General features: G+C 38.4%; 1 long non-coding RNA gene across 3 annotated transcripts in view; it reads left to right on the top strand.

Moving 5' to 3' along the window:
- LOC121010567 (uncharacterized) overlaps window positions 1-12,755 on the top strand; it is a 191,944-nt gene that overhangs the window by 64,359 nt on the left and 114,830 nt on the right. The window lies entirely within an intron of this gene.

Raw genomic sequence — 12,755 nt, 5'->3', positions numbered from 1 at the left:
TTCCCCTCTCTTTTAACTTTCCTTGAGAGTTAGAGACAGCTAGGCAAGCCTTCTAGCTACATTTTTATTCCTTGAATTAATGTATCAACACTTTCTCACCTTTTAAATCCTCTTTTTCACGCTCCCTTGTCTTTGATTTTACCCCAGTTCACATACATAGGGTCAGGCAAACCAGGCACTGTGGGTGCCTGGCTGAGCCAAGGAGGCAAGATGGTTTCTCTTAGCAGAAAATACAGAAATGGAAAATGTAATATCATGGTTCTTATATGGTGCCGTAACTTGGATGGCCTCAGATTAAATGGGCAATCACTTCCAAACTATCACAGTTCTTGTACAGTGGAGGCATCTGGCTCAATGCTTTTGGAGTATATTAACCCTGTGCAGGGTTTGTTGGAGTTGATTCCTAGATGCTAGCTTTTCTCTTTCCTACCTGTTCCGGTGATCACTGTCAAACCTCACGTTCTCTATGAATGTTCAGTTTTTGTGAAGGATATGTAAGAGGCTTGCTGAAGAAATGCTAAAAACTACTCACACAGATATAGTATTTTACACCCACTTAACGTACAGTAAGCTGGTTGCTGATTTTTGCAACGTCTCAAAACATACTAATTTCTGTGTTTAAAAAAAGCAAGCAGGTTGATACACTTAGCCTCAAGGACCGTCTTTCTTTAACTTCCTTTGTTTAAGACCTTTTGAATTGTGAGGCTCCTTAGTTTGGGGAGGAATTAAAAGAGAGTGGTAGGAAGGTGCTGTAGAGAAAATGTCTACACAACAATGTGGCTACCAGTTTTGAAACTGAGGCATCTCCCAAAGGGATGTTTCCAGCGAGTAGGTGGAAAATGAAAGTATTTGCAAAGAAGCGAGTGCTTTATCAACACAAGAATTTGCTGTGTTTTACAATTAAAAACAAAAAGCATTTAGCCTGGAAACATTTTAAGTCTCTTTTTTTCTTTTAGTACCTCTCAAATAGTGTGGTTTATAATATACAATATATTCCTACAAGAAAAGTGATGTTCACACAATACTTATATGAGCTCCTGTTTTAATTGTCTGGCACACAATCCATGCATGTGCTCGGTAATTTTTTGTGGTGTGAAACATTTTAATTTTCTCTATGTTCATTTATTTTTGAGAGAGAGAGTGAGAGAAAGCAAGCAGGGGAGGGGCAGAGAGTGAGGGAGACACAGAATCCAAAGCAGGCTCCAGGCTTTGAGCTGTCAGCACAGAGCCTGATGTGGGACTTGAACTCACAAACCATGAGGTCATGGCCTGAGTCAGTTGACGCTCAACTGACTGAGACACCCAGGAGCCCCTGAGCTATGAAGCATTTTAGAAGTAACATCCTTGGAAAGCTGATGTGCTTGCTGGAGCCTCTCCCTTTTGTGCTTTCATATGCAACCTCTTAACACCAGCAGAGCAATTACAACTCCCTTTTAGGTTTTTTTTTTTTCCCCCTCTGTTTTGTTTTAAATTTTAGAGTGAGGAATCTTTTGTTGCTTTCAGCCATGTCACATCACCTCCTCATTGACTCACCAACACTGTGCCACATGGGTCACTGTGGCACTTTTATCTTTATTCTGCTTACACGTTGAGATAGAAGATGATTTTCTTGGGGTTCGTGGGTGGCTCAGTCAGTTAAGCGTCCGACTTCAGCTCAGGTCATGATCTCACAGTCCGTGAGTTCAAGCCCCGCATCGGGCTCTGAGCTGACAGCTCAGAGCCTGGAGCCTGCTTCGGATTCTGGGTCTCCCTCTCTCTCTGACCCTCCCCCGTTCATGCTCTGTCTCTCTTTGTCTCAAAAATAAATAAACGTTAAAAAAAAAAAAAAGATGATTTTCTTGGAGACAGACTGCATTATTCCAGGTCAGGCTCTCAAATGCCTTTGAAAGGCTCCCTTGTTGACACTTGGGAGAAGTAACGGGACAACCATGAGGAACGTTCCCTGGGAGAACCTCTTGTTGCCTTGCATGCTTCGCTTGAAGGTAGAATGCATTTATGACTTTGCTTTAAGAGTAGACGTCAGGAAGATAATCAGTTGTCTAACACATTAGGATTGGAAGTAAGGTCAAATCATCAGATTGTGAGACTTAAGCAGATGAGGTAGTGATTGAGGAAGCATGACATCCATCGGTAGAACTGGGCCACAGAACCATAAAGAAGATTGAATGGCTCACTTGTTCGGTACATTTTAATTTCGTTCTTGGAGTGGATGCTTTTGCTGGCTCTCTTGGTTTTCAGTTTATTAAAGTGGGCATTGGCTTTTTAAATTCAACTTGGTTTCTCTACATTTATTACTGTCTTGTTTGACTAAGGTGGCACAATCTCATTACAATTTTTAACGGTCTCATCGGTAAAAAGCACTTGAGGATATAAATTCACTTCGGCGGGATGTTGACTCATCAGTAAAAACTGTTTTTGGACATAAACACAGTTTGGCTGTAATTTGGCTGAAGTATGAATTTTGCTTTATTTTTAAAAATTGTTCTACCATGAAGTGCTAAAACTTTAAAACTCTCAATAGAACATTCAGTTCTATCCAACTAAGTTGACCATCTGATTGGCAGTTAATATGTGCCCAACATGTGGGAAAGTACACATTAAGCATAGGGGTAAAAGGCATGGCTTACTTTGGAAAAGTCAAATACATTGTTTCTATATCTAAGCTTATATGTGCTTAATGATAAGAGGACTAAACACTGGAAATAGCATACCATATTTACCGGGACACCTGGGTGGCTCATTCGGCTAAGCATTCAACCATTGATTTTGGCGCAGGTCATGATCTCAAGGTTTGTGCAACTGAGCTCCATGTCAGGCTCTGGGCTGACAGTGCAGAACCTGCTTGGGATTCTCTCTCCCCGCCCCCTTCTCTGTCTCTCCCCCACTTTTGCACATGCTACTTCTCTTTCAAAATAAACATTTTTTCAAATACCGTATTTATTGATTCTAATATTTTTCAATTTTCTAACATTGGGTTGTGATGTTTATTCATTGTATATGGGTAACATATTGTCTTTCTCTCCTTCCCTGTTCTTATCCACTGACCACTGACAAGTTGTTTGAAGATGTATGGTTTCTTTGTTTCCTGACTAGCAGTGTCTTATACTTCGCTACCTGAAAATGACAGTGCATTGAAGGAACCCTGAGTATAAGGTATAAAAATGACTGTGGTAAAGACACAGAAGGAGAGAAGCTAGTTCAGGAAGGGGTGGATGTAGGAACAAATGCCCTCAGTTTGGAATGAGCATGTTGTGATCAGAAGGTTAAAGACAGATTGCCAGCAGTAGAAGGAGACACCCTCAGAGTCATGGAGCTCAACTCATAGGCAAAGTGGGTCCTGATAATGGAGTGTAAACTTAGACTTAAAGGATTGGTTTTGAATACCTTTGATAAGTGAAGCCTCTTTACAGACTTTTGAACAGGGAAGTAGCAAAAGGAAGCAGGGTTTCCATATTTATGGGTCACTTGTAGATCAGGAGGAAGATGCTGGGAGAGGTAGCTATATATACAGGAAACAGATAAAAGGACGCTTTTGGGTTCTTACACACATTTGGAAGAATGATAAAGAGCGGGTAAGACAGAAAAGCTGAAAGGTCTGTTTTAGACCAGATAGCTCATGAGCAGTCTGCATATGTGGATAAATCCTTTGTAAGGGACGCTGTAAGTGTTGAAATAAATGGACGAGTACTTAAAAATATTATACACTGGCTGAATATTCAAATAGATTCAGCTGCTACATGTGAAGAAAAAGGGAATAAGAAAAGAGAAAGAGTGAACAGTTATTTTAATTCAGGCATGGGGATAAAGATAGAGGAAGAAAAACAAGAATATCAAATTGAATAAGCAGATTTTTAGCATATTTCATGGTAGTCAATGATAAATAGAGTAGTATCTACATATACTTTATGCATTCATGACCTTTTTCTCATTTTTTTTTTTTTTATTCTTTTGGGCTGCATGGTTTGTCTGCCAGTGTTTTTCAAATTGTCACAAATCTCCAAAAATGTTTCCAGTATATTTACTGGGGGGGGGGCTCTTGTGGTTTCAGGGGAACATGAATAAACGAACCTACGTAGTTCAAACCTGTGATGTTTAAGGGTCAAGTTTACTTTGTTAAGGCAGAAATAGGAAACTAACACAAGTTGGTTTTGGGGAAAGGCATGTCAGCATTTAGTAGTGGGAAGGATAAGTTTTGACATTTGGAACATTGATTCTGCAAATATTTAGCTGAAGTGTCTTGGGGGAACTGCTTATATTCTTTTGATGTCACTTTCTTTATTATTTCCTGGGCATCCAGAAAGACTTGTACTTGGTTCTATATGTTCTGTCTCTGACTGGCCTTTTTTTTCTGACTCTTAAAGTGCTCATGGTCTCTGGTATTCTCACTTTCTCCTTTCTGATTTCCTTTCTAATGATTTGACTCTTGTACAAATTGCATACATATATTTTTTTAAATGATTCCCTTAGAGGTCACTAGCAGGGTACATCAAGCTCAACTTGTTTCTAAGCAAACTGACCTTATTTATTTATTTATTTATTTATTTATTTATTTATTTAATGTTTACTTATTTTTGAGACAGAGAGAGAGAGAGCATGAACAGGGGAGGGGCAGAGAGAGAGGGAGGGCACAGAGCCTGACGCGGGGCTCGAACTCACGGACTGTGAGATCATGACCTGAGCTGAAGTCAGACGCTTAACCGACCAAGCCACCCAGGCGCCCCTGACCATGTTCTTTTAAACAGTTCAGTTCCATTTATACCATTAAGTATACTCTAAGTTTGTAAAACATAAGCGCTTTAATCTCTTTGCTTAGTTAAATCACAAACATTCCCTCCTGATCACCTTCATTGAGGATAAGAGGGCTGGAAATGAAATAAGCATTTACTGAACACTCAATATATGTAAGATATTGAAATAGATCTTATGCAAGAAATGGGGATTTTTTTTTTAAGAGAAAAAGTTAAATGGCTTTAGTTAAATTGAAGTACCAAGCTTCGTTGTGTCTCCCTAAGCATTTGAGCAAAGGCATTCATTACTTCTGGAGGAGAGAAGATGCCATACAGAGCAAGAGTTGGCAAACATTTTTCAGTAAAACACCATAATAGATATTTTAAGCTTTGTGAGTCAGGTAACATATCTGTCTCAGATTCATCTTTGTTGGTTTTTGTTTGCAAGGGTGTTTGTTTCTTCGATCATTTGTTTGTGTGTATTCTCTAACAGTATTCTTAAAATATAAAATCTATTCTTAGCTCCTGGACCATTCAAAAACTGATTCAATTCGGTGCACACACGGGATTTGGCTTGCACACTGTAGTTTGCCAACTAGAACAAATAGGGCATTAGTGAAGCGTATCATAGTGAGACAATATTCTTGAAACCCAGACTTTGTTGAGAAAGATTTTTTCCCCTTCTAAATTATAAATATTTCCTTTCATCTAGAGAGTACTAGTTGTGGTGAAACTGGATTGTTTTTACTATTAGTAATAGCAGAAAGGACGGGACTTAGGGGCTATTCTTTTAAGACAAGAGGGAAGTAGAAAGACCTTCTGGAACTGAGTGGTAAAGCCAAAGAAAAACAGAAATGCGAATGATTGGACAGGAGTCTCCTTGGATTTGCCCAAATCCTCAGGTCAAATTAGAAAGGTAGGTGTGACAGAAATATCAGGTAAGATTTGGAGGGTAAGATTCCAGCAGAGTGGGAATTTTTCTGTTTTTCCCAATGTATTGCCCCCCACAATTATAGCTCATTAAAGAAAGAACCTTATCGCACAAGGTCTAAAATGTGTCAACTAATATATCAATATATTAAGTTACTTAGATTTCGGGTGTAAATGTAATCAAACAATTTGGGGAGGGGCTCATGGACTGAAATGCCCCTTCTGGCATAGTCGTATCCTAATATCCTGGAAGCAGGAAGATAAGGTGCTGAAAGAACAGGTCATGAAGAAGAGGCCTGCGTTTTAGACAAGGAAGTTTCTAAGGTTCATGATAGTGGAATATGCCAGGGACCATTAACTTCAAAAACAGATGTAATTTGGATGCTCTGATAGACAAGTTTAGCAGTAGGGTAATCAGCAACAATGCCAAAGCGACTATATTCAAGTGAGTATCCACAGGACAGTGTGGTGGACATTACTTTTACTCAGGATTCATTCAAGCAGTAATAGGTTAAAGTGGACCACAAATATCCTGATTATATCCCTTACCCCTTGACTCCGGTCAGATTCAAGCAACTGCTTTGACCAACATACTATGGTGGAAATAATGTAATATCGGTCTTTATATCCAGTTTTCAAGGAGCAGGCAAATTTTTCTTACTGTCTCTTAAAACATTTATTCCTGGGACACCCCTCTGGGGATCTCCAAACTCAATGTTGTGAGAAGCTTACCCAGAAAAGAAAGCTACTTGGAAGTACTCAGGTCAGCAGCCCCCAGCTGAGCTCCCAAAAGCCTTCATTCAGTGATATGAGTGAGCCATGTTGGATGTCTAGTTCTGTTGATTGCTTAGAGATAACTTCAACTCAAGCCAGGTTCTGACTGCTTCTGTATGGGAAACATTAACTGAGAACCCTCCAACAGAGCCCAGCTAGTCCACAAAGATATGAGACAGTACAGCAATACAATAGATAATTGAAAGACAGTTCAAGAAGACATCATTATTACATGGAGAAGAGCTCTCCAGGCGAATCACCCATACCAGGAGTGGACTTTTATCAGTGATAAATAGCCTTTAATATAGTAAATTACTTAGATTTCAGGGTTAATTTTCACCACAGCCAAACATATGGTTTCTCAAAACAAACCAACAAAGAAAACAACAACAAAAAACAAATGTTTTTTGTTTTTTTTTTTGTTTGTTTTTTTTTTTTTTTTTGGAGTTTAGTGGTTATCAAAGTACATTTTGCAGACCTGGGAGTTCCTGAGATCCTTTTAGGCCATCTGGAATGTCAAAGGCATTTTTATATAATTTTAAGATATTTTTTGATGTTTGTATAAATGGTGCACAAGCAATATTGGCCAAGACTGCTGATTCATTAGCATGAATTAAAGCATTGACACCCAATCATAATGGGAGTCATGGTATGCTTTGTTGGCATGCACTTGGATTTAAAAACTGCCAATGTCATTTAAGAATGTCCTTGATGAAGTAACAAAAACTGGTATTTTATATATTAAAATCCTTGTGTGTGCATCTATTTATTATTTGTGACAAAATGGAAAGTATGCATAAAGTACTATATAATACATTATGATATTTATGTTAAGGAAAAACATTTGGGTGTTTTTTGAGTTGTGAGCTAAACTACCTGTTTTTTTCCCCCCTCCATGGATCACTGTTTTTACTTAAAAGTACAACCGACAGGGACACAATGATGATTTCAACTTGGATATCAGATGGATACTTTCTTGAATATGGACAAAGTGAGCCTGTCATTTCAAGAAAAAAAAAAAAAAAAAAAAAAACACCAGTGATTGTCTTTGTTTCTGGGAGCAAAGTAAGAGTATTCAAGGAAAAATTAGAAATTTGGTGTGGTAGGCCAAATAATACCCCTTGGCTCCGCAAGGCCCATGCCTTAAACTCCATGGATATTTCAGGTTAAATGACAAAAGGAACTTTGCAAAATATAATTAAGGCTGCCAACCTTAAAATAGGGAGATTATCCTGGATTTTCCTGAAGGGCTAGTCTAATCACATAAGCTTCTGAAGCAGGGAACTTTCGATACCTGAAGGCAAAAGAGCTGAAGCATAAGAGGGGATCAGAGAGCTTTAAAGTGTGAGTACGCATGTTTGAGGATGGAGAGAGTACCATGGCCAGCACTGAGGGTGTCCTTAGGGAGCTGAGAGCCTTCCTGGCTGACAGCGTATAAAGAACCAGGGACCACAGACTGCCACATAGAACCAAATTTTGCCAACATCCTGAATGATCCTACAAGCAGATTCTCCCCATAGCCTTATTAATCTCAATTAATGTTTCCCATATGGAAGCAGTCAAAAACTGGCTTAAGCCACAGATATCTCTAAATGATCAACTGAGCTAAACATCCAGTGTGGTTCCCTCACATTATTGGATGAAGGCTCTTGGGAGCTCAGCTGGCGCTGTTGACCTAAGAGAGCAGGCTGGCCAGTACCTTGATTGTACCCTTGCAAGACTCAGAGTAGAAAAACTAGCTGGGTCTCTCTGGATTTCTGAAAACACACTGTGAGATCAGAAGCTAGTAGTAAATGATAATAGTAGAAAACTGAAACATGTGAATAACTTGTATTTGATAACTTCCCTGGTATTTTTCATAAGATCAGTGGTGATACGAATGAATAATTTTTGATGTTGCATAGTGAAATGTGTCACCATATGGAATATCTGCATAACTTATTCAATATTTTCCAAAAGATGTTACAAAATCATGCATGAGGGGAAGACCTATCCATATTGCAAGGTAAACTTGAGTATAAAAAGAGTACAAATTCATTGATAGGCTTTCACATTACTACTTACTTTTAAGAAGTTCTCATTGAGTTGGACTTAGTTGTAGAATTAAAAAAGAATATCCACAATTAGGTGAAAAGACTATTAGAATACTCCTTTGCCAATACAGGATGTGTTCAAGGCTGGGTTTTCTTCAAATATTTAAACTAAACGTATCACCAGATTGAATATAGCAGTACTGATGAGAATCCAACTATCTTCCATTAATCCAGGTGTCTGTACATCAAAGAGCTTTGCACAGTGCAAACAAGTGCCACTCTTATCATTAACACTTTTTTTTTTGAAACCAAAACTTATTTTTCATGAGAAAATTATTTGTGTTAATATGCAGTGAATTTTCAGTTTAAAATTAATTTGCAGTTAATATTTTTTTTCTGTTTTGATTTCTAATATGGTAGATATCGAGAGATGACCCACATCAACATATAAACAATATAACCTATATAAACAATATGACTCACATACACAAAAACTTTTGGGTTTCTTAATAGTTTTTTGAATATGAAAAGGGTCTTGAGGTCCTAATGTTCCAGAATCAATGACTTCATCAATCCTCACAAATATAGACTGCAGATAAATTGGAGAGCCCTCTGAGCAGTTCTGTAAGAACTCTCCCTTTTCTCTGTATCTGAAACATCTTCAGAAAGAGAAAAGGGAAGGAGGATGCTTTGAGAGGGGGAGCCATTCCTGGTTTTGACTTTGAGCTTTGAACCGAGTGAAAAAATCAACCTGAGAAAGTCTGTCTTAAACAGGAAGAAATCAAGGGCACCTGGGTGGCTCAGTCGGTTAAGCACCTGACCCTTGATCTCTGCTCAGGTCCTGATCTCAGGTCCTGAAATCAAGCCCTGAGTCAGACTCCATGCTAACAGCAAGGAGCCTACTTGGGATTCTCTCATTCCCTCTAACTCTGCCCTTCCCCCCACGCTCACTCACTCTCTCTCTCAAAATAAATAAACTTAAAGAAAAAAACAACCCAAAACACAGGAAGAAACCAAGTTTCCTTTAGTTGATCAGGTCAGATTTACCTATCTTGGATCCTTATTGCTTTGTTCATCAGCAAAAACAGGGAATTCAGAATACAATACCAGTTTACAGAAGCTGCACTTCGCCTCTGTTTTATAAATGAGAAAAATGAAGTTCAGAGAGGGTTAGTGTCACTGTGCTTAAAAAGCCCCCTGTTGCCTTCCGAGCAGTGTAAAAATCCCTATGCAGACACTGGCTAGTGTGGCCAGTTTCTTGGCACTGTCACCTGCCACCAGAATTTTTTGTACCTGATGAGCTTTAGTTTCAATTCACATCCAGTGATTTTACGCTTCCTGAATACAACAGCTCTGTTTTCTCCCAAGCCTGTGCATTTCTTTTCTGTCTTTAGAATGTCCTTTTCCTTGGGGTATGCTTGGGGATCTTATACTTGAAAAAAAAAAAAAAAGCTGTTGTTATGCCCCCTCCTGTCTGAAGCCTACTTTGAATAACTTTTAAAAAAAAAAAATTTTTTAATGTTTATTTATTTTTGAGACAGAGAGAGACAGAGCATCAACGGGGGAGGGTCAGAGAGAGAGGGAGACACAGAATCTGAAGCAGGCTCCAGGCTCTGAGCTGTCAGCATAGAGCCCGACACGGGGCTCGAACTCACGGACTGTGAGATCATGACCTGAGCCAAAGTTGGATGCTTAACCGACTGAGCCACCCAGGCGCCCCTGAATAACTTCTTTAAGACCTCTCCCAAGCATCAAAAATTCCTTCCTTTTACGTCTCTTAAAATATTCACTTACTTCATAGTGACTGGGTGACTTAGTCGGTTAAGCCTGACTCTTGATTTCGGCCCAGGTCATGATCTTAGGGTTCACGAGTTCAGGCTCTGGGTGGGTCTCCACGCCTGGCTCCACACAGACTGTGCAGAGCCTGCCTGAGATCCTCTCTCCCTCCCTCTCTCTCTGCCCCTCCCTTGCCTTCTCTCTCTCTTTCAAAATCAATAAATAAACTTAAAAAAATACTTCATTTATTTCTAAATGGTACTATAACCTCTTTAGGGGATTTTTTTTTTGATAAAAAATGAGGCAGCATGGTATTTTCTGATAAATTGTGGACTTTGACTTATCCACCCCTGACTTTCCATTGTACTTTTATTTCTTCTATACTCATCCCATCTGGCTCCTCTATATTGTCAGCATAACGTTTAGACCGTCTGAATATGTCGGTTGTGATGTGGTTGTCTTAGAAACTGAAGATTTAATGTGAAATGGGGAAAACAGGTTACTTTTTCATCTAGCCAAATGCACTATGAACCCTGGGAAGACAGACTCCGTGATGGTGTTCCCAGCATTGTCCTTGGCACATTTCGATGTGATGGTAGGTAAATATGTGGCTGATGAATGTGTGAGTGATAAGATGTTTGAACTGGATAATCTCATTCTTTCTAAAAATCCTTCCAACACGTAAGCCCTATCTTTTCCTCTGAAGCTCTTTTCTCATTTTTCTCCCCTAATTAATCTCTTTCTTCCTGATTTTGTTTTCTTTTCCTTGGTCTTTTTTTTTTTTTTTAAGTCTACCATTCTTTCTTTCCCATTCTGTTTTTTTTTTTCCATTTTAAAGCAAATAAAGACTTCAGATTTAAAATGACATTTAGTTAGCAGCCTCTGATGGAGATTTTCCTACCTGCCCTTTTCCTAACAATGTGTGCTTAGAGATAGAGAGGAAATTTCACATTTTTCCCGTAAGTGAAGATGAACAAATTACCCTACTGTTCTTACAGTGAAGGTATATCAGTTAATTGAGAAAGATAATCTGTGACCCATTTATGATTTAAATGATTTGGTGTTGATGATGCCATCATCAGACACTGCCAGCAACTAGCACGTGATCTTTGCTAAGCCTTTAGGAAACCAAGAATATAGTTATTGCAATTACCGCCTAGGTCTAGTAAACCCCTTTTCAGTTTTTATACTTTTTAGTCATTTTATGAAAACTTTACAGAAGAATAAAGAGATGTTAAAAAGAACTAGAATTATTAGTCTAAACGTAGCAACACTTTTTGTGTCGAGAGAATTGTAGCATACAAACATGATAAAAGGTGCAAGAATACTATCACACTTGGAGCAAAATGGGATGATTTACGTTCTTGAAATGAAATAGTGTGTTGTTAGGTTCTTGTTTTATGACTAACTGGTATATATTTTTTCTTTATAGTCTGAGAAACACATTGTTCACTCAGAAGTTCTTAAGAAAATTCATACTGGATTTCACTTACACAAATAATTTGACTCTCATTTTTACCTTGAATGCCGTGCTGCCTTGTGAAACATCTTTTCCTTTGTCAGTTTCTTTGGTTGGTATTTTGGGTGGAAATTCAAAAATTCTGAATTCTCAGTTGTCTTTGATAAAAGTAAACAGCCCAATACAGATATTATCTTCAGTCTTCTTTTATACCTTAGAAAGATGGTATAATTCTTTAGATAACATAGTAAGAAAACCAATGAAGGAAATTATATCACTTCAGGCTATTCCATCATGGTTTCTATTTTCCTGTTTTTAGTTATTTCAACCATCACTGGTGATAACTGATGAGTAATGAAGATTTAATGATACAGTAATCTGTAGCATGATGAATAATGAAATACTTTGAGATAAGGAAAAATTAAGCATGAATTGTCCATGATGAAGCATAGATAGAAAAGGCTCAGTGGATCCATTTGGTAATGGCTAGATTGAATATGTTTCATAACATTTTGCAAAATTAGTAAAATTTCTGTCTGATCCCAGGAGAACCTTGAGTAAGAATAAAAGTTATTAAATATTCATCCTTACAGAAAGTTAGAATTGCTCAAAGAAGAAACTCAAAAACTAAAATTTGATCTGATGGAGCCTGAGGCATACGGAGAGTTAACATGTGTTAGTGGCATTTGGAAGACATTACTCTTCTTTGTACTTCACCTTACCTATTGTATTCAGAGCAAATAATCAGGACAGGAAGATGAGCTTTTTGGAAAGGGGAGGGGCAAGAAGCTATTGGAAGCCCATTGCATTACATGGATTATGGGATCGTAATGCTACAGGGAGATTATAGCCTAGAGGAATTTAAGTAGCAGTGTGAGCTCTGGATTGTTCTTAATTTTCTTATTGTCTTCTCGGTGAACATAGCCGCCTTATTTGATATTGGACACTGAGCATTAGGCTGGGAACCTTGCACATGAGCCTGTTCGATTCATTTAAGTGAAGGTTTCTTCCGGAATCAAAGTAGAGATTTAAAATCAGAGGAGAGATCACTGGGCA

Source organism: Herpailurus yagouaroundi, unplaced genomic scaffold, assembly GCF_014898765.1.
Source record: "Herpailurus yagouaroundi ecotype Mexico unplaced genomic scaffold, PumYag 192, whole genome shotgun sequence".
In the NCBI taxonomy this organism is placed as follows: Eukaryota; Metazoa; Chordata; class Mammalia; order Carnivora; family Felidae; genus Herpailurus; species Herpailurus yagouaroundi.
This window is presented reverse-complemented; position numbering and strand designations above follow the sequence as displayed.